Raw genomic sequence first — 21,401 nt, 5'->3', positions numbered from 1 at the left:
GAACCCAGTGTTCCCTGTCCACGCATGCCTCTGTTTTCATATCTCTGATTCTACTCTGACACTGTCTGAATGGGGGAATAGACATTATTAGCTGCATGTGATAGCTATGCACCTTAACAATGGAATTGTGCGCTTTACTCACACGCTGCTGTGGTTAACGACAAAACAGTTTCTTCTCTTAAGATCACCAAACATCTATAATGATCACCAGTATGTCTGAGGGCAAAAGACATGATGCAGAATCAATGGGATTATCTGTTGATTGTAATTCATTACACCTGTGTCTCACTGATAGCTGCTGCCTGAGGAGGGTGATTGTAAACCACAATTAATCGCAATGATTAAATCACACTTTACCTTTGCCACTGGACTTCAACTCTACCTCGTCCATCAGAACGCCTGTGTTTGTCAGTTTGTCAGCTGATCAAGCTCTCTGTCAACTTTGGTGCACATATCCGGAGCTGTTGATGTCCACTCGCAGTATCTTTACTTACACCAGTAAATGCACAATTTCCGGCCATCTTTATTGAGTAACAAGGGTTTCAGTCAATCATCACAATGTTATTTGCCCCTTTCTCTGGTCCTGTGTACCCCTACTAAACAGGAAATACCTGTTTTCTCAGTTACTCAGGTGCTCTTATTGTAGTGTAATTACACATGACCTCATCCAACCTGTTCCAGTCTCGCTGTCCTATAGAACACAAACATCCAAACAAAATGTTGTCGTTGACAAATGCTATGTCAGTGTTGGGTTCTTGTTAGTTGTGTAGTTTGAGGGTTCTTTAGATGGTGGTGGATGATTCTCAATGGAGACACACACTGGATGGAGAATGATTACTCTTTTACAGATTTAATTATCAACTGACCACATTCACAGCCATACATCAACTCAACTACTTCATGTTCTCCCGCAACAATTAACCAACATCTGACGAATCAAAATATTACAGACCACATGGATAATTCAATAAATATAAATTTGTATATGAATAAAGACTTTCTAAAGTGCCAAAATGTCCCTCCATCAACCCTGTGTCACTTCTAGGAGATTTTAACCCACTTAATCCCCAAATGTCTCCAAGTTTCACCATCGTTGTAAAGCCCTAGTTATTTTGTTGCATTGACAAAGTAATTTCTGAAGATTATTATTTATTTAATGTGATTAGTGATTCATACATGTGGAATGATCTACAATACACTTTAAAATTGGAGGAATTAGTGCCTCTAGGGTAAGGGTGTTGAACTAATGTTGCCCCAGGGGCCTTTAGGGTAAGGGTGTCGAACTAATGTTGCCCCAGGGGCCGTATTCGGTCTTTAACGAGATCCAAGGGAGCACATTTTAAAATAAATATTTCCTTGCCGTCAAAATTAGCAAAAAATAGTCCTCAATCCATCGTTTTTGGAATTTTCGATGCTCCCTGACCATCGTGATTATTAGTGAGCTGGACAGTCAAGAAACTGTATGAATATAGTTCCATTATAATTTCTACACAGTTTTGATTTGGTCTGAGTCATTTTAAAGTATATTGAGTTCGTTCTCCCCACCACCCCCCTCATTTTATTAGCATGGACATATGTGGCCCTGTAAACTTTAATGATAGTGACTGAAAGCCCAGAGCTCAGAGTCAGAACCACACAGCAACAGGTTGTAGGCAGCTAAGTGTTCCTCTGCTCTGAGGGGGCTCTACAGACAGTAACAAAAGATGACACTTCCTACCAATCACACAAACACACACACACACACGGGCGTGCACACACTACACACACACACACACAAACACACACACACATCAGGCAGGCGCAAGGGGATGCCAGCTGTTGTAACTCATCGCTAACTCAGCAAGGTCTGATTTCCTCAGACAATGGGCATCTGTAGATCCAAGATTCCCTTCAGCATACTTCTCTGTCAGGTTCCCGAAACACATTCCCTCCATCACTCTCGCCTTAGGGGGATGCTCTAATCCAGGGGTCTCCAATATTTTCTAGTATGAGAGCTACTCATTTCTTTATAGCTTTCAAATAGGCACATTCTTCTCTTCTCTTCACCGGGTCCTTGGTGTACCAGAGAAATACCTGGTCAAATAATGGTTAGTAAAAAACTCTAAGGGGGCCCCATAAAATTATATTTGGTATTTTCTCAAATTCTGTTTAATTTGTTTATTTGGAATGTTTTCAGTTTATTACTCTCAATATTACAATTATTCAGAGAGAAACATTGTGAATGTCGATGCTAAAATCACATCAGAAGACAATTTTTGAGTTCTAGGAGAGAGGAAGAGAGGAATGCTGTTAATAATGGCGTCGGAGGGGATGGCTGCCATTTTACAGGCTCCTAACCAACTGTGCTATTTTGTTAATTTTTTAACTTATTGTGTACATATTGTTGCTGCTACCGTCTCTTATGACCGAAAATAACTTCTGGACATCAGAACAGCGATTACTCACCTTGCACTGGACAAAGATTTTTTCTTTAACGATTCCGACATGAAGAATATACTGCTTTCTCGGGAACGGGCCCAAATCCCCGTCATTTACGTGAAGAAAAGACAGAGAAAAAGGGGGCGGAGGTCGGGCTGCCTTCTGAGAATTCATAGGCGAGTTACTAAACTTCCACTACCATCCATTCTATTGGCCAACGTGGAATCATTGGAAAACAAAATGGATGATCGACGATCAAGAATATCCTACCAACGGTACATAAAAAATTGTAATATCTTATGTTTCACCGAGTCGTGGCTGAACGACGACACGGATAATATAGAGCTGGCGGGATTTTCCATGCATCGGCAGGACAGAGAAGCTACGTCTGGTAAGACCAGGGGCGGGGGTGTGTGTCTATTTGTAAACAACAGCTGGTGCACATTGTCTAATATTAAAGAAGTCTCGAGGTATTGCTCACCTGAGGTAGAGTACCTTATGATAAGCTGTTGACCACACTATCTACCAAGAGAGTTTTCATCTATATTATTCATAGCCGTCTATTTACCACCACAAACCGATGCTGGCACTAAGACCGCACTCAACGAGCTGTATAAGGCCATAAGCAAACAAGAAAATGCTCATCCAGAAGTGGCTCCTAGTGGCTGGGGACTTTAATGCAGGCAAACTTAAATCTGTTTTACCTCATTTCTACCAGCATGTCACATGTGCAACCAGAGGGGAAAAAAACTCTAGACCACCTTTACTCCACACACAGAGACGCATACAAAGCTCTCCCTCGCCATGCATTTGGCAAATCTGACCATAATTCTATCATCCTGATTCCTGCTTACAAGCAAAAACTAAAGCAGGAAGTACCAGTGACTCGCTCAATACGGAAGTGGTCAGATGACGCAGATGCTACCCTACAGGACCGTTTTGCTAGCACAGACTGGAATATGTTCCGGGATTCATCCAATGGCAATGAGGAGTATACCACCTCAGTCATCGGCTTTATCAATAAGTGCATCGACAACGACGTCCCCACAGTGACCTTACGTACATATCCCAACCAGAAGCCATGGATTACAGGCAACATCCGCATCGAGCTAAAGGCTAGAGCTGCCGCTTTCAAGGAGCGGGAGACTAATCCGGACTTTTATAAGAAATCCCGCTACGCCATCAGACGAACCATCAAAAAGGCAAAGTGTCAATACAGGATTAAGATTGAATCCTACTACACCGGCTCTGATGCTCGTCGGATGTGGCAGGGCATGAAAACTATTACGGACTACAAAAGGAAACCCAGCCGCGAGCTGCCCAGTGATGTGAACCTACAAGACGAGCTAAATGCCTTTTATGCTCGCTTCGAAGCAAGCAACACTGAAGCATGCATGAGAGCACCAGCTGTTCCGGATGACTGTGTGATAATGATCTCAGTAGCCAATGTGAGCAAGACCTTTAAACAGGTCAACATTCACAAAGCCGCGGGGCCAGACGGATTACCAGGACGTGTACTTAAAGCATGCGCGGACCAACTGGCAAGTGTCTTCACTGACATTTTCAACCTCTTCCTGACCGAGTCTGTAATACCTACGTTTCAAGCAGACCACCATAGTCCCTGTGCCCAAGTAAGTGAATATAACCTGCCTAAATGATTACAGCCCCGTTGTATAGTCAAAGTTTGATTTGATTTGATTTACTTGGCTCATCACGCTCTAGCGACTCCTTGTGGATGGATCTGCAGGCTGACTTCGGTCGTCAGTTGAATGGTGTTTCCTCCGACACATTGGTGCGGCTGACTTCCGGGTTAAGTGGGCAGGTGTTAAGGAGCGCGGTTTGGCGGGTTATGTTTCGGAGGACGCATGACTCGACTTTCGCCTCTCCCGAGCCCGTTGTGGAGTTGCAGCGATGAGACAAGATCGTAATTGGATCGCAATTGGATATCACGAAAATGGGGAGAAAAAGGGGGTAAAAAAAAACAACACAAAAAAACAAAAGAGATTCAGTGAAACCCAAAATGTATAAGTCCCCATGCTTGTCTCAGAGCAGCACGATGGCGCTGTCCCAATCAAAATGGTGCTGAAGGTATAGTTAAACACACGTGGCTATTGCTTTAAATTATTTCAAACGGTTGGATGACTTTGGGAGTTTCAGTAAGTAACTATTTGATACATGCCTTCAATGGCATTAGGCTACTTTATTCCAATAGTTTCGTCATTCAGTGATATTCCCACAGTAATTATTTATTGATCCATCCAGTTATGGTTAAGAAAACATGCAAGCATTGGGGTGGGCTTTGCAAAATGATTGGTGAAGTGACATGACTGGCAAACTTAAAGGTCATGAACAGTCAAAATCATGTTTTTCATTAAATTTGATGATATTTGGATGAAACCAGATCCAAGTAAGATGACCAAAGTATGAAAAATGAATGTTGCTTCTACATTGATAAAGTTACTGGTCCCCTCCCCCATGTCAAACACTTGGATTCAGGAGGAGGGATTATTAAGGGAATAGGGTGACAACATCACCCTAACTCTCATTTTAATACATTAATGGTAACATGATATTCTCTTACCTCATTTAAATAAGTACCGCCTTGTGCCAAACATCGGAGAAGGCATGTTTGCGGAGGGGCGTGGTTTATATAGCTACTCTACTGGTGCCAACATTTTACTGTAGGGTGTCAGCAAATATAATTAAATGTTACACTATACATCTATGGCAAAGATACTGATACTTATATGTCTCTCCTTTCATCTGTGTCTGTTGTTAGCTAGTTACTGGCTAGCTAGGTCTTCAGCCAGCATGGACAAAATGGGGGGAAGGATCGTTCAAAACACATCCGTCAATGCTGCTGTGAACCGCATCACAAGAGACATGCCAAACCGGAGATATATAAAACGAATTGACATCATTGATGCAATTTCAATGTTGTTTGAGTCAGGAACTAAGGCCATGCAGCCGAAACACGTCTGAGTTTTAAAACTTTGTTTCCATTGAACATGCCTGTCACGTTCGCTTACAGACGGGATGGACCAAGGCGCAGCGTGATATGCGTACATGTTTATTTTTCCGAATAAACACAATGACAAAACAACAAATGAAACGTGACAGAAGATCCCACCAAACGAGGACCAAGCAGCGTGCCCAGGAGGAGCGAATAGCCATGTCCCAGGTGGGCAAATTGTGGTCATGGGAAGAGATATTCGCGGGGAAAGGGCCATGGGCGAAGGTAGATACCCAGGCAGGAGAGGCGCAACGGCAACGCAGAGGACGCCGGTCGAGGAGGAAGCCCGAGAGACAGCCCCAAGAAAAACATTTGGGGGGGCTAAAGGGGTGGTCGGGGAGCGAGAGAGAAGAGCCCCGACCACTGCACCCGGTCGGTTTTCAAATTGGGTCCCTACGACCATGGGAAGAGGAGTGGGAACAGTATTATACTGAGGAGTCGGAGGATGACGACGACGACGAGGTTCTGTTCCCTAACTAGTGGGGGCTCCCGGAGGAGTCCTCACAGGAAGAGGAGTGCCGACGACGGAGACCCAAGAGGCAACCCCAAGAACATTTTGGGTTGGGGCACACGGTGTGGACAACGAGGCAGCAGGCGGCCGTTAAAGGGCGGGTTTGCAGGTTAGGAGGCCACCATGTTACGGGGGCTATTGGTTCAGAGGGAGCAGGAGTTATTCGGTCAGAGGGAGGCGCTACAGGAGGCTATAAGGGAGAAGGAAAGTGTAGAGGCACGGCGAGAGGAGCTGGTTAGGCAGCAGAAGGAGCGGGGGTTAATAAAGGAACCCAGTCCCGCTCCCGGCCCAGCCTGTTCCTGCCCCTCGCACGAAGTCAGTGGTGCGCGTCGCCAGTCCGGCCCGTCCTGTTCCTGCTTCCCGCACTAAGCCAGTGGTGCGTGTTCCCAGTACGGCCCGGCCTGTTCCTGCCTCTCGCACCAAGCCAGTGGTGCGCCTCGCCAGCCCGGTCCGGCCTGTTCCTGCCCCTCGCACCAAGCCAGTGGTGCGCGTCGCAAGCCCGACCCCGGCCTGTTCCTGCCCCTCGCACCAGGCCAGTGGTGCGCGTCGCCAGCCCGGCCCGGCCTGTTCCTGTCCCTTGCACCAAGCCAGTGGTGCGCGACGCCAGCCCGGCCCGGCCTGTTCCTGCCCCTCGCACCAAGCCAGTGGTGCGCGTCACCAGCCCGGCCAGGCCTGTTCCTGCCCCTCGCACCAAGCCAGTGGTGCGCGTGTCCAGTCCGGCACGGCCCGTGCCTGTTCCACCGGTGCCTGGTCCGGCACCGGTCAGCTGCTCCACTCCAGAGCCAGAGCAGTCCGCTCCACCGGTGCCCAGTTCAGCTCCGGTCAGCTGCTCCACTCCGGAGCCAGAGCAATCCGCTTCACCGGGGTCCAGTCCAGCTCCGGTCAGCGGCTCCACTCCGGAGCCAGAGCAGTCCGCTCCACCGGTGCCTGATCCAGCTCCGGTCAGCTGCTCCACTCCGGAGCCAGAGCAGTCTGCTCCACCGGGGTCCAGTCCAGATCCGGTCAGCGGCTCCACTCCGGAGCCAGAGTAGTCCGCTATACCGGTGCCTAGTCCAGCTCCGGTCAGCGGCTCCAGTCCGGAGCCTCTGCAGTCCGCTCCACCGGTGCCCGGTCCAGCTCCGGTCAGCGGCTCCAGTCCCGACCCAGACGTCAGCCCCTCTCCAGGTTCGGGGTCTCCCACACCAGGGTCCAGACAGGGCTTGGTACTTCGTGGGAGGAAGGAGAGGGGAAGCAGCGCGCCGAGGTCCAGACCAGACCAGGGGCGCAACAGGGAGGCGGAGAGTAAGTGGTCGTCACACCCTGAGCCGGATCCGCCTCCGAGGAGGAATGCCCACCCGGCCCCTACCCTGTTAGGGGGGGGGGGGGGGGGGGGGGTACTGTCACGCCCTGACTCTGGGGACTCCTATTTGTTGAGTCAGGGTGTGTATATTCTATGTTGTGTTGTTTTATGTTATAGGTTCTATTATGTGTAGATCTATGTTGGCCGGTGTGGTTCCCAATCAGAGGCCGCTGTAGCTCGTTGTCTCTGATTGGGGACCAATCTTAGGCAGCCTATTGGCACAGTCTAGTTGTGGGATCTTGTTCCGTGTTAGGTATGTTGTGTGTGTACCTTGGACTTCACGTTTCGTTTCTTGTTTTGTCGTTGTGTTTATAAGTCAAATAAACATGTATGCATATCACGCTGCGCCTTGGTCCGTCCCGTCCGTCAACGATCGTGACAATATCATACAAATAAAGGCATTCTAATTAATTATACGAAGAGTGCCTTGGTCCTCCTTTCTTTGGTGAGTTACTTTGTGTATCAACAAATTTGCTTGAGATGATTTTACTGCAAAACTGCTCACTGGATCCAAGTTTCTTGACATAGGCGTTTCAAAGAGCTGTCAGTCAAGGTGAGCTCATAAATGAATATAAGCTCCAGCCCACTCAACCTGTCTTTTCAAACTTCCTGGTAGTTAGCCATGAGAGAAAACGTACTTAAAAAAAAAAAGATATGCATTTCTATCCCCAAAAAATATTATGGGTGGTATTTTTATCACTCAAAAGGCTATTTTACTAGGGAAACAGAATGACTGTTCGGAACCTTTAAGAACTGCCACGAGGATAGTAACAGCCTAGTAATGGGCACTGCCTAGCAACCATCATTATGAAGCGTCAAATCTCATGAACACGCATTGCTTACACCAGACTTAGCTACAACTAGTGTTATTTTTGGTCGGTGAAACTGGTGTAAATTCTGATCACAAAGTATGACGTAGCTACGCCCGACCTAGCATTTAAGAGCAACTTTTTTTTACCTCCAACTGGTGCAACCGGCCTCTGGGCTGGTCCGTATGTAAAACAGGAAGTTATGGCAGATGGCTGGGGTAGTATTACAATGACGGAGGGACACACAGACACACGCACACGGATTCATGCATGCGCACACTTACAACATACTTACACATGCACGCACACTCACACACGCAGGCACACACACACAATCACACACCCTCTCCTGCCCCAGACAGTGAGGTGGGCAGGATTAGTCCGTTGGGCAGGGCCAGGGCAGAGGAATACAAAGCAGGCTTGTATTCTCCATTGGACAGTGAGGATACTCAGCCCAAACAACAGGCCCCACCAGGCCACCAGATGGCTGTGTCAATTTGTGTGTGTGTGTGTGTGTGTGTCTGTGTGTGTGTGTAAAATGGTTCTAGTCTCAGCCAGTCCTGGCAGTCAGTTTGGATTAGACCAGGGGTCTCCAACAGCTACCAGTAGCTCGGAGCCCATCTATGAGTAGCTCACTAACCAATTCTGAAAGTACATGCATTTTTTCATGTGTTCCTTCGCAAACTGTCATAAACATAAAGCTCCCAGCTAATATCAAATCAAAGCAACATTGACATTATCCCACCCCTGGTTAGTCACTATTGGCTTAAAAAGCCAAACGTAACACACTATCTGCCAAGTAATTTCCAGCAATATTGCCCGTCTGTCTGTTTGGTGCGCGCGTTTGTCTATCACTCCATATGTAGCCAGTTAGCGATGCTAATGATAATTGTCTTGTGAGTAGACAGAAAGACTTTCCCCCAAAAAAAACTTCTCAATGAAATGTTAACTGCAAAGTAGGGTTTAATACTTGACAGAACTATATCATGTCTATTTGTATGGATCAGGTGGCCATTGTTTTACAAACTCTGCCATGACATGTTCTACAGCAGTAGGCCTAACAGCAAAAACATTGCTAGATCAAATCAAATCAAACTTTATTTGTCACATGCACTGAATACAACAGGTGTAGACCTTACAATGAAATGCTTACTTACAAGCCCTTAACCAACAATGCAGTTCAAGAAAGAGTTAAGAAATTATAGACCAAATAAACTAAAGTAAAAAATAATAAAAAGTAACAAATAAAATAACAAAAACAAGGCTACATACAGGGGGTACCGGTACCGAGTCAATGTGCAGGGTACAGGGTACAGGTTAGTCCAGGTCATTTGTACATGTAGGTAGATGAAGTGACTATGGATGGATCATAAACAGCGGGTAGCAGCGGGGGGGCGGGGGGTGTGGTCAATGTAAATAGTCTGGGTGGCCATTTGATTAATTGTTCAGCAGTCTTATGGCTTGGGGGTAGAAGCTGTTAAGGAGCCTTTTGGTCCTAGACTTGGCGCTCCGGTACCACTTGACATGGGGTGGGAGGTAGCTTAGTGGTTAAGCGCGTTGTGCCAGTAACCGAAAGGTTGCTGGTTCTAATCCCCGAGCCGAGAGGTGAAAAATCTGTCGACCTTGAGCAATGCACTTAACCCTAATTGCTCCTGTAAGTCGCTCTGGATAAGAGCGTCTGCTAATTGACTAATTATTACTTAGTAGCAGAGAGAACAGTCTATGACTTGGGTGACTGGAGTCTTTGACAATTTTTGGGCTTTCCTCTGACACCGCCTAGTATAGAGGTCCTGGATGGCAGGAAGCTCGGCCCCAGTGATGTACTGGGCCATACGCACTACCCTCTGTAGCGCCTTACGGTCAGATGCCGAGCAGTTGCCATACCAGGCGGTGATGCAACCGGTCAGGATGCTCTCGATGGTGCAGCTGTATAACTTTTTGAGGATCTGGGGACCCATGCCAAATCTTTTCAGTCTCCTGAGGGGGAAAAGGTGTTGTCGTGCCCTCTTCACGACTGTCTTGGTGTGACGAGTACTGAGTATACGAAGAGGCACGACGCAGACGCAGGAATTAACAAGATCAAGGTTTACTTAACAATGAGAAAGATAAATAACAAAGATAGAGAAAACGACACGAAGCTTAACAATCACACACAACATCATACAGAACAGTCCAGGGCTAAATAGGGGTGGTGATGAGATGATGAGGTGCAGGTGTGCTGGAGGTGATTAGGGTGCGTTGGGTTTCCATTCCGTTTTTGCTGAGGTGGTGCGCTCAGACCGGTGGCTCAGTAGACTGGCGAATCAGAGCACCAGAGGGGAGCAACGGGAGGAGACGTGACACTCGGTGTGTTTGGACCATGTTTGTTGGTGATGTAGACACCAAGGAACTTGAAACTCTTGACCCGCTCCACTACAGCCCCGTCGATGTTAATGGGGGCCTGTTCGGCCCGCCTTTTCCTGTAGTCCATGATCAGCTCCTTTGTCTTGCTCACATTGAGGGAGAGGTTGTTGTCCTGGCACCACACTGCCAGGTCTCTGACCTCCTCCCTGTAGGCTGTCTCATCGTTGTCGGTGATCAGGACTGTTGTGTCGTCAGCAAACGTAATGATGCTGTTGGAGTCGTGTTTGGCCACGCAGTGGTGGACGAACAGGGAGTACAGGACGGGACTAAGCACGAACCCCTGAGGGGCCCCAGTGTTGAGGATTAGCGTGGCAGACGTGTTGTTGCCTACCCTTACCACCTGGGGGTGGCCCATCAGGAAGTCCAGGATCCAGTTGCAGAGGGAGGTATTTAGTCCCAGGGTCCTTAGTTTAGTGATGAGCTTTGTGGACGTTATGGTGTTGAACGCTGAGCTGTAGTCAATGAACAGCATTCTCACATAAGTGTTCCTTTTGTCCAGGTAGGAAAGGGCAGTGTGGAGTGCGATTGAGATTGCGTCATCTGTGGATCTGTTGGGGCGATATGCATATTGGAGTGGGTCTAGGGTATCCGGGATAATGCTGTTGATGTGAGCCATGACCAGACTTTCAAAGCACTTCATGGCTACCGACGTGAGTGCTACGGGACGGCCAAACCCTCCCCTAACCCGGACGACACTGGGCCAATTGTGCGCCACCCTATGGGACTCCCGGTCATGGCCGGTTATGACACAGCCCGGAATCGAACCCGGGTCTGTAGTGATGCCTCAAGCACTGCTATGCAGTGCCTTAGACAGCTGCCCCACACAGGAGGCCCGAATCTCCGTTTTTGATATTTGATTACAACTAGGCTGGGAAATGTGAGGTGAGTGCTCATGATGATAATCTCTAGTCTAGTCCGCTCATCTATTAACACTGATCAGAACATTTTGCTAGCATGTTATTTAGACTAGCATAAACATTTGGATTATTTTGCTAGCATGTTATGTAGTCTAGCATGAACAAGTGGATTATTTTGTTAGCATGTTATGTAGCCTAGCATAAACAAGTGGATTATTTTGTTAGCATGTTATGTAGCCTAGCATAAACAAATTGATTATTTTGCTAGCATTTTATGTAGCCTAGCATAAACAAGTGGATTATTTTGGTCTACACTCGTGTAGTAGCCTATATCCTGACCAAAAGCCCTTGGCTTGTCTGACAAAGGTAACCTGCCTAAATGAGTGCCTTGAAATACTCACTTCTGTCATTATGAAGTGCTTTGAGAGGCTGGTCAAGGACCACATCAGGTCCACCTTACCTGACACCCTGGACCCACTACAATTTGCATACCGCCTCAACAGATCCACAGATGATGCAATCGCCAATGCACTGCACACTGCCCTATGCCACACTGCCCTTTCCCAACAGGAACACCTACGTAAAAATGCTGTTCATTGACTACAGCTCAGACTTCAACACCAGAGTCCTCTCCAAGGTCGAGCCTGGGTATTAACACCTCTGCAACTGGATCCTGGACTTCCTGACGGGCAGACCCCAGGTGATAAGGATAAGCAACAGCACCTCTGCCACGACTCTCAAAATGGGGGCCCTCCAGGGGTGTGTACTCAACCCCCTCCTGTACTCCCTGTACACCCACGATTGCATGGCCACGTATGACTCCAACATCATCATTAACCCTAGAAGCTCAAACATATTTCTATCTTAAAAGCACTAACGGGAGTAACACTTTTTCTTTCATGAACCTTTTGTAACACAAGTTATTGGTTTTATTTCCCCTAAATAATTATATAATCATATATTTATAGTCAAATCTGATGTTCAATGATCAATTTCATCCATAGCAACTTGTCAAGAACCGTTTTCTGTTATTCATTTAAAGTGATGTGTTTCTGTGATACTCAGAGGCTGAAAAATTGGTGATTGAGCTACTCTGATGTACCGTTATCATTTTACATTTTAGTCATTTAGCAGACGCTCTTATCCAGAGTGACTTACAGTTAGTGAACTAAGATAGCCACGATATAAGGGTGTGATGCGTGATTTGAAGGAGTCAGGCGCAGGAAGGTAAATACAGTATACAGAGTTTATTCCGTAATCCAGCGTAACTAGTCCAGTGTGCAAAACAGGTGCACTGAATCAAAAATGCACACGGGGAAAATACCCTGGCAATACAAAATACTGAGCTCAACCGAGCTACTAATCCTCACAATGAACAATCATCCACAAGGACAAGGGGGCAGAGGGAACACTTAAACACGTACTAATGAGGGGAATATGAACCAAGTGTGTGTAATTGACAAGACAAGACAAATGGAATGATGAGATATGGAGTGGCAGTGGCTAGAAGGCCGGTGACGACGAACGCCGAAGCCTGCCCAAACAAGGAGGGAAGGCAGCTTCGAAGGAAGTCGTGACAGTACCCCCCCCCCTTGACGCACAGGAGGACGTGGAGCAGGGTGAGCTGGAATGGTGACGGTGGAAATCCCGCAACAGGGAGGGATCGAGGATGTTCCTCACCGGGACCCAGCACCGTTCCTCCAGACTGTACCCCTCCCACTCCACGAGGTACTGAAGGCCCCCCACCCGATGCCTCGAATCCAGGATGGAACGGACAGAGTACGCCGGGGCCCCCTCGATGTCCAGAGGAGGCGGAGGGTCATCCCACACCTCAGACTCCTGCAGCGGACCAGACACCACCGTCCTGAGGAGAGACACATGAAACGAGGGGTTAATACGGTAATCATGGGGGAGTAATAACCTATAAGTAACCTTGTTGATTCTCCTCAGGACTTTGAACAGCCCCACAAACCGTGGACTCAGCTTCCGGAAGGGCAGATTCCGGGTCAAGAGCCAGACCCGATCACCCGGTACGGAGACTGGGGCCTCACTGCGGTGGCAGTCAGCATTGGCCTTCTGACGACGTACGGCGCGTTGGAAGTGGACGTGGGCAGCGTCCCATGTCTCCTCCGCACGCCGAAACCAGTCATCCACTGCAGGAGCCTCGGTCTGGCTCTGGTGCCACGGTGCCATAGCCGGTTGGTAACCTAAAACACATTGGAATGGCGTTAGGTTAGTGGAGGAATGACGGAGAGAGTTCTGGGCATATTCGGCCCATGGCAAGAACCCTGACCACTCCCCCGGCCGGTCCTGGAAGTAGGACCGCAGGAACCTACCCACATCCTGATTTACCTGTTCCACCTGCCCATTAGACTCAGGGTGGAAACCAGAGATCAGGCTGACCGAGACCCCTAGACGTTCCATGAACGCCTTCCAGACCTTGGATGTGAACTGGGGACCCCGGTCAGACACTATATCCTCTGGTACCCCGTAGTGCCGGAAGACGTGTGTAAACAGGGCTTCCACAGTTTGCAGGGCCGTGAGGAGACCGGGCAGAGGAAGGAGGCGGCAGGCCTTGGAAAAGCGGCCCACAACGAACAGGATGGTGGTGTTACCTTGGGAGAGGGGAAGATCGGTTAGGAAATCAACACTCAGGTGAGACCATGGTCGTTGTGGAACTGGTAAAGGTTGTAACTTACCCGCTGGGAGGTGCCTAGGCGCACACCGAGCAGGAGGAGACATACACCCTCACGTCCTTAGCCAAGGTAGGCCACCAGTACTTTCCGGTCAGGCAGCGCACTGTACGACCGATACCTGGGTGACCAGAGGAGGGTGACGTGTGTGCCCAGTAGATCAGACGGTCACGGATAAGAGCAGGCACGTACTGCAGCCCAGCTGGACACTGAGTTGGAGATGGCTCTGTGCGTAACGCCTGCTCTATATCCGCGTCCATCGCCCATACTACCGGCGCCACCACGCAGGAGGCCGGGAGTATGGGGGTGTTGTCTCTGGGCCTCTCCTCTGTGTCATACAGCCGTGACAATGCGTCTGCCTTCACGTTCTTCGTAACCGGGATGTATGATAGTGTGAAATCAAACCGGGTAAAGAATAGGGCCCACCTGGCCTGGCAAGGATTCAGCCTCCTCGATGCCCGGATGTACTCCAGGTTACGGTGGTCCGTCCAGATGAGGAAAGGGTGTTTTGCCCCTTCGAGCCAATGCCTCCACACGGTCAAGGCTCGGACAACAGCCAACAGCTCCCGATCACCAACATCGTAGTTATGCTCCGCCGGGCTGAGCTTCTTAGAGAAGAAGGCACAGGGGCGGAGCTTGGGTGGTGTGCCCGAGTGTTGAGATAGGACAGCACCTGTCCCTACCTCAGACACATCCACCTCCACTACGAACGGTAGTGATGGATCGGGGTGGGCCAGTACCGGGGCTGAGGTGAACAGACCCCTCAGGTTACTGAAGGTCCTGTCAGCCTCAGCAGACCAGCGGAGCAGGGACGGCCCCCCCTTCAACAGAGATGTAATGGGAGCTGCGACCTTGCCAAAGCCCCGGATAAACCTCCGATAGTAGTTGGCGAAGCCAAGAAAGCGCTGCACCTCCTTAACCGTGGTTGGAGTCGGCCAATTATGCACGGCTGAAATGCGATCTCCCTTCATCTCCACACCTGAGGTGGTAATGCGGTATCCGAGGAAGGAGATGGACTGCTGGAAAAACAGACACTTTTCTGCCTTGGCATAAAGGTCATTTTCCAACAGTCGGGCCAGCACTTTACAAACAGGGACACATGCTCGGCGCGCGTAGTGGAATACACTAGAATGTCATCGATGTAGACCACTACACCGCGACCAAACATGTCCTGAAACCCCTCGTTCACAAAGGACTGGAAGACGGATGGAGCATTCATCAAACCGTAGGGCATCACCAGGTATTCATAATGCCCTGTGGTTGTGCTGAATGATGTCTTCCACTCATCCCCCTCTCAGACACGCACCAGGTTGTATGCACTCCGGAGATCTAATTTGGTGAAGAAGCGCGCCCCATGCATTGACTCGATCACTGAAGGAATGACGGGGAGAGGATAACTAAATCGTATCGTCTCCTTGTTCAGTGATTGATGATCAATGCAAGGGCGCAGACCGCTGTCTTTCTTCTTCACAAAAAAGAAACTCGAGCAGGCTGGTGAAGTGGAGGGACGTATAAACCCCTGGCGCAGGGACTTGGTAACGTATGTTTCCATAGCCTCCGTTTCAGCCTGTGACAGGGGATACACATGACTCCTGGGAGGCACAGCGTCTACACGGAGGTTTATCGCGCAATCCCCCGCCCGATGAGGTGGTAACTTTGTCGCCTGCGTTTTGGAAAACGCGTGCACCAAATCGAGGTATTCCGGGGGAATGCTGTCTGGACTTTCCACCATGGTTGCACCAACGAAACACAGAGACACCTACCCTGACACTCTTGCAACCACCCAGTGAGAACCCTCTGCGGCCATGAGAATGTGGGAATATGGAGTGCCAAGGGATACCTAGTACCACAGGGAAAGCAGGAGAATCAATTATAAAAAATTTGACTTGCTCGCAATGAGTCTTGTGGGTAACCATGGTGATTGGTGCGGTAACTTCCCTAACAATCCCGGACCCTAATGGTCAACTGTCAAGTGCTCTGATGGGGAGTGGAATGGATAGGGGAACCAATTAAATGCCTAGACTGTGTGAAAAGGCCCTGTCCATAAAGTTCCCAGCTGCGCCTGAATCGACTAGCGCCTTACACTGGGGAACTACAATGTGATCAGGAAAGTGGATGGGTAGGGTACAGTGCGCAGCAGAGGGCTCTGAACAAGTGTGGGTGTTCGATACCTGGGGTGATGCGAGAGTGCCCTGCCTGCCACCTCCAGACCCAAAAGAACGCTGACGACATTGTGCAGTGTAATATCCCTTCGTGCCACCAGAGTGACACTGGCGCTATCGTCCTCGGCTCTCTCGGATCGCGGCTCCACCCAGCTCCATCAGCTTGTGATCCGAGTCGGCCGGGGTTGGAACGGGCAGACCCCCTCCAGGACGTCCTCTGGCCGCCAGCAGGTTGTCCAAACGGATGGCCATGTTGCGTGAAGGACAACATGGTGTCCCGGCAGGCTAGCTCCCTTCGGACGTCCTCCCACAGATGGCACCGGATGTGGTCGGTAAGGGCCCGCTCGTTCCACCTGGACCCAGCTGCTAGAAACTCCAAGGCAAAGTCCTGCGTGGTCCTCGTCCCCTGCCTAAGGTGGACCAGCCGCCCGCCCGCCTCACCTCGGCGGGTGATTGAAGACGGCCCAAAAGAGGCGGCTCCTCCTTCGTTCCAGACTGCATTGGCCCACTCCAGGGCTTTCCCCAAGAGGAAGGAGACGAGGGCGGACACCTTCTCCTGCTCCGATGGGGCCGGCCTGATGCTGGAGAAGTAGAGCTCCAGTTGGAGGAGGAATCCCTGGTTGGATCCGGTTGCCCAGCTGGTCTCGACAGATCGGGTCCTCTCCTCTCCAGGCGTTGGACGACCTGGAGAACCCGATCCATCGCTTCTCTCAAGCTGGCTAGCATTGTTGAATGCTCCTGGACCCGTGCCACGACTCCAGGCATGCGCTCCTCTCCCGCTGACTCCATAGCGGGTGGGTGATTCTGTGATGTGTGATTTGAAGGAGTCAGGTGCAGGAGGGTAAATCACAGTATACAGAGTTTATTCCGTAATCCAGCGTAACTAGTCCGGTGCACAAAACAGGCGCACTGGAACAAACATGCACACGGGAAAATACCCTGGCAATACAAAATACTGAGCTCAACCAAGCTACTAATCCTCACAATGAACAATCACCCACAAGGACAAGGGGGCAGAGGGAACATACTAATGAGGGGAATATGAACCAGGTGTGTGTAACTCTACCCACATGTACATATTACCTCAACTACCTCAACTAGCCGGTGCCCCCGCACATTGACTCTGCACCGGTACCCCCGTGTATATAGCCTCCCTACTGTTATTTTATTTTACTTCTGCTCTTTTTTTCTCAACACTTTTTTGTTGTTGTTGTTTTATTTTACTTTTTATTAAAAATAAATGCATTGTCGGTTAAGGGCTTGTAAGTAAGCATTTCACGGTAATGTCTACACCTGTTGTATTCGGCGCATGTGGCAAATAAAATTTGATTTGATTTGATTTAAGACAAGACAAATGGAATGATGAGATATGGAGCAGCAGTGGCTAGAAGGCCGGTGACGACGAACGCCAAAGCCTGCCCGATTCAGCATGTAGTGTGACAGGGCCATTCATTCATCCAGCATGTAGTGTGACAGGGCCATTCATTCAGCATGTAGTGTAACAGGGCCATTCATTCAGCATGTAGTGTAACAGGGCCATTCATCCAGCATGTAGTGTGACAGGGCCATTCATCCAGCATGTAGTGTGACAGGGCCATTCATTCAGCATGTAGTGTAACAGGACCATTCATCCAGCATGTAGTGTGACAGGGCCATTCATTCATCCAGCATGTAGTGTGACAGGGCCATTCATCCAGCATGTAGTGTGACAGGGCCATTCATTCAGCATGTAGTGTAACAGGGCCATTCATCCAGCATGTAGTGTAACAGGACCATTCATTCAGCATGTAGTGTAACAGGACCATTCATTCAGCATGTAGTGTAACAGGGCCAGTCATCCAGCATGTAGTGTGACAGGGCCATTCATCCAGCATGTAGTGTGACAGGGCCATTCATTCAGCATGTAGTGTAACAGGACCATTCATTCAGCATGTAGTGTAACAGGGCCATTCATTCAGCATGTAGTGTAACAAAGCAAATTATCGATATCTTAGTGAGGACTGTTTGAAGCCAGGCTCCGAATAGATGTAATTTGACAGGATGGTAAGTGTGAGGCAAAATCTGATGGAATTACATATAATACAATGTGTGTATGTGTGCATGTGTATGTGTGTGTGTGTGTGTGTGTGAGTGTGTGTTTGTAAGTGTATGTGTGTATGTGTGCATGTAATTGTTCCCTGTATGTAGCTCCATTCTTGTGTATTTTTTTTTTGTGTTACTATTTTAAAACTCTGCTTCGTTGGGAAGGGCTCGTAAGCAAGCATTTCTTGTGTGTGTATGTGTGTGTGTGCGTGCGTGTGTGTGTATGTGTGTGTGTGTATGTGCGTGCGTGTGTGTGTGTGTGTATGTGTGTGTATGTGTGTGTGTGTGTATGTGTGTTTGTATGTGTGTGTGTGTGTATGTGTGTGTGTGTGTGTGCGTGCGTGTGTGTATGTGTGTGTGTGTGTATGTGCGTGCGTGTGTGTGTGTATGTGTGCGTGCGTGTGTGTATGTGCGTGCGTGTGTGTGTGTATGTGTGTGTGTGTGTATGTGCGTGTGTGTGTGTGTGTGTGTGTGTGTGTGTGTGTGTGTGTGCCGGCCGGCCCGTGTGTGCGCTGGTACCAAGGCTTTGTGGTTTCATTGGGACGTTTTCTGCCGTGTGTGATCACACCTTTGTGGACACTATAAAGAATTCTCTACTGTGACAGATGCCATGTTGGGAGATAGATACAGAGGAACCACAGTGTGCAGGATTTTAATAGACCAGTTTGGGACACAGACTTAGTGTGTCCTCCTCGCTCTCCACGTTATTATATCAGTTAAACTGTAAAACCCCCCCAGCACTGACCACCACCAGGCTCTGTAGCCCAGCTCCCACCGTCTTCCAGTCCCGTCACATCACTCACCTTGATAGGAGTTTTATAGAAGTGGGGGGGGGGGGGTGATGCAATGGAGGAGGGGTGGAGGAGGGGGGGTCTAATGCACCTCCATCAAAGTGCATTGTGTCATCAGGCAGAGAGCTCCAGCCAATCACCGTAGCTCTCTGCCATGCGATATACTGCCTCTGGGGGAGAGAGGTAAGCCATCATATCCACAACATCGTCTTCGTCCCCATCATCATCATCATCATCATCATGGCTATCATCATCATAAATTGTTTGCCATGTACAGTTCTGGCTGCAATATCTGGATACAGTCGTTATGGCCTGATTGGTACCTGGACAAACTGTGTCAGAATGGCCATAGAAAATATCCCCACATGACAAAAGAGGACAATTCCACGTCTGTACATTCACACACACACACGACCAGCCGCCCGGCATGACAAGCAGAGCGGAGAGACAAATGGGGCGTTTTACTGTCTGTATTACTGTCTATATTACTGGTTGGTTAGGTTCTCTCTCTCTCTCTTTCTCTCTCTGTATTACTGTCTATATTACTGGTTGGTTAGGTTCTCTCTCTCTCTCTTTCTCTCTCTGTATTACTGTCTATATTACTGGTTAGGTTCTCTCTCTCTCTCTCTCTCTCTCTCTCTCTCTCTCTCTCTCTCTCTCTCTCTCTCTCTCTCTCTCTCTCTCTCTCTCTCTCTCTCTCTCTCTCTCTCTCTCTCTCTCTCTCTCTCTCTCTCTCTCTCTCTCTCTCTCTCTCTCTCTCTCTCTCTCTCTCTCTCTCTCTCTCTCTCTCTCTCTCTCTCTCTCTCTCTCTCTCTCTCTCTCTCTCTCTCTCTCTCTCTCTCTGGACAGAATTTGACACTTCACTAGGCTCCATTTGTCCCTGTGCACCACAGAATTATGTCATCACGGTAATCAATTTTCAACATAGACAAACCTTGTATAAAACATGTTGAATTTGTACCTGTGAAACAATGGCAGATCTTCAACGTTACATCCACTATCAGTAAAAAATAAATGGTCTGCGTCTACTACTGGAGAGTTGATCTATCTATAGCTATTAATTTGGCCTCCCATTCAGGATTTTAATCAAGCCCTGCTTAGCTTTGATACTGGTCACTGACTACTACAAATGTGCTATCGTGAGAATAATTATTGAGGGATCTATTAATACCTAATGTTGCTATCGAAGTCATTCCAAACGGTAGGTTTAACGGGTTTAAAAGAGCTAATTAAATGTAACCATACTCTATATGTCATAAACAACACATTTTTACAACATTGTTGCATGCTTCTGTTCGAATGTTGCATGGTTATATAGGAAGTGGCAACAATGTTGCACCCTCACCAACTTGATGTAGCAAACTTCATTCTAACTATTTTAGAACACTTGGAAATAACTTTTATATACACTACACAAAAGTATGTGGACACCTGCTCGTTGAACATCTCATTCAAAAATCATGGGCATTAATATGGAGTTGGTCCCCCCTTTGCTGCTATAATAGTCTCCACTCTTCTGGGAAGGCTTTCCACTAGATGTTGGAACATTGCTTGCTTCCATTCAGCCACAAGAGCATTAGTGAGGTCGGGCACTGATGTTGGCCGATTAGGCCTGCCTCGCAGTCGGCGTTCCAATTCATCCCAAAGGTGTTTGATGGGGTTGAGGTCAGAGCTCTGTGCAGGCCAGTCAAGTTCTTCTACACAGATCTCGAAAAACCATTTCTGTATGGACCTTTGTGCATGGGGACATTGTCATGCTGAAGCAGGAAAGGGCCTTCCCCAAACTGTTGTCACAAAGTTGGAGGCACAGAATCATCTAGAATGTCATTGTTTGCTGTAGCATTTAGATTTCCCTTCACTGAAACTAAGGGGCCTAGCCCGAACCATGAAAAACAGCCCCAGACCATTATTCTTCCTCCACCAAACATTACAGTTGGCACTATGCATTCAGGCAGGTAGTGTTCTCCTGGCATCCGCCAAACCCAGATTCGTCCATCGGACTGCCAGTTGGTGAAGTGTGATTCATCACTACAGAGAACACGTCTCCACTGCTCCAGAGTCCAATGGCGGTGAGCATTACACCACTCCAGCCGATGCTTGGCATTGCGCATGGTGATCTTAGGCTTGTGTGCGGCTGCTCGGCCATGAAAACCCATTTCATGAAGCTCCCGACGAACAGTTATTGTGCTGACATTGCTTCCAGAGGCAGTTTGGACCTTGGTAGTGAGTGTTGCAACCGAGGACAGACAATTTTTACCCGCTACACACTTCAGCACTCGGCGGTCCCGTTCTGTGATCTTGTGGGGCCTACCACTTCGCAACT

This window comes from Coregonus lavaretus (genome assembly GCF_964263955.1).
Source record: "Coregonus lavaretus genome assembly, chromosome: 6".
Classification (NCBI taxonomy): domain Eukaryota; kingdom Metazoa; phylum Chordata; class Actinopteri; order Salmoniformes; family Salmonidae; genus Coregonus; species Coregonus lavaretus.
Note: the sequence above shows the minus strand (reverse complement) of the source record.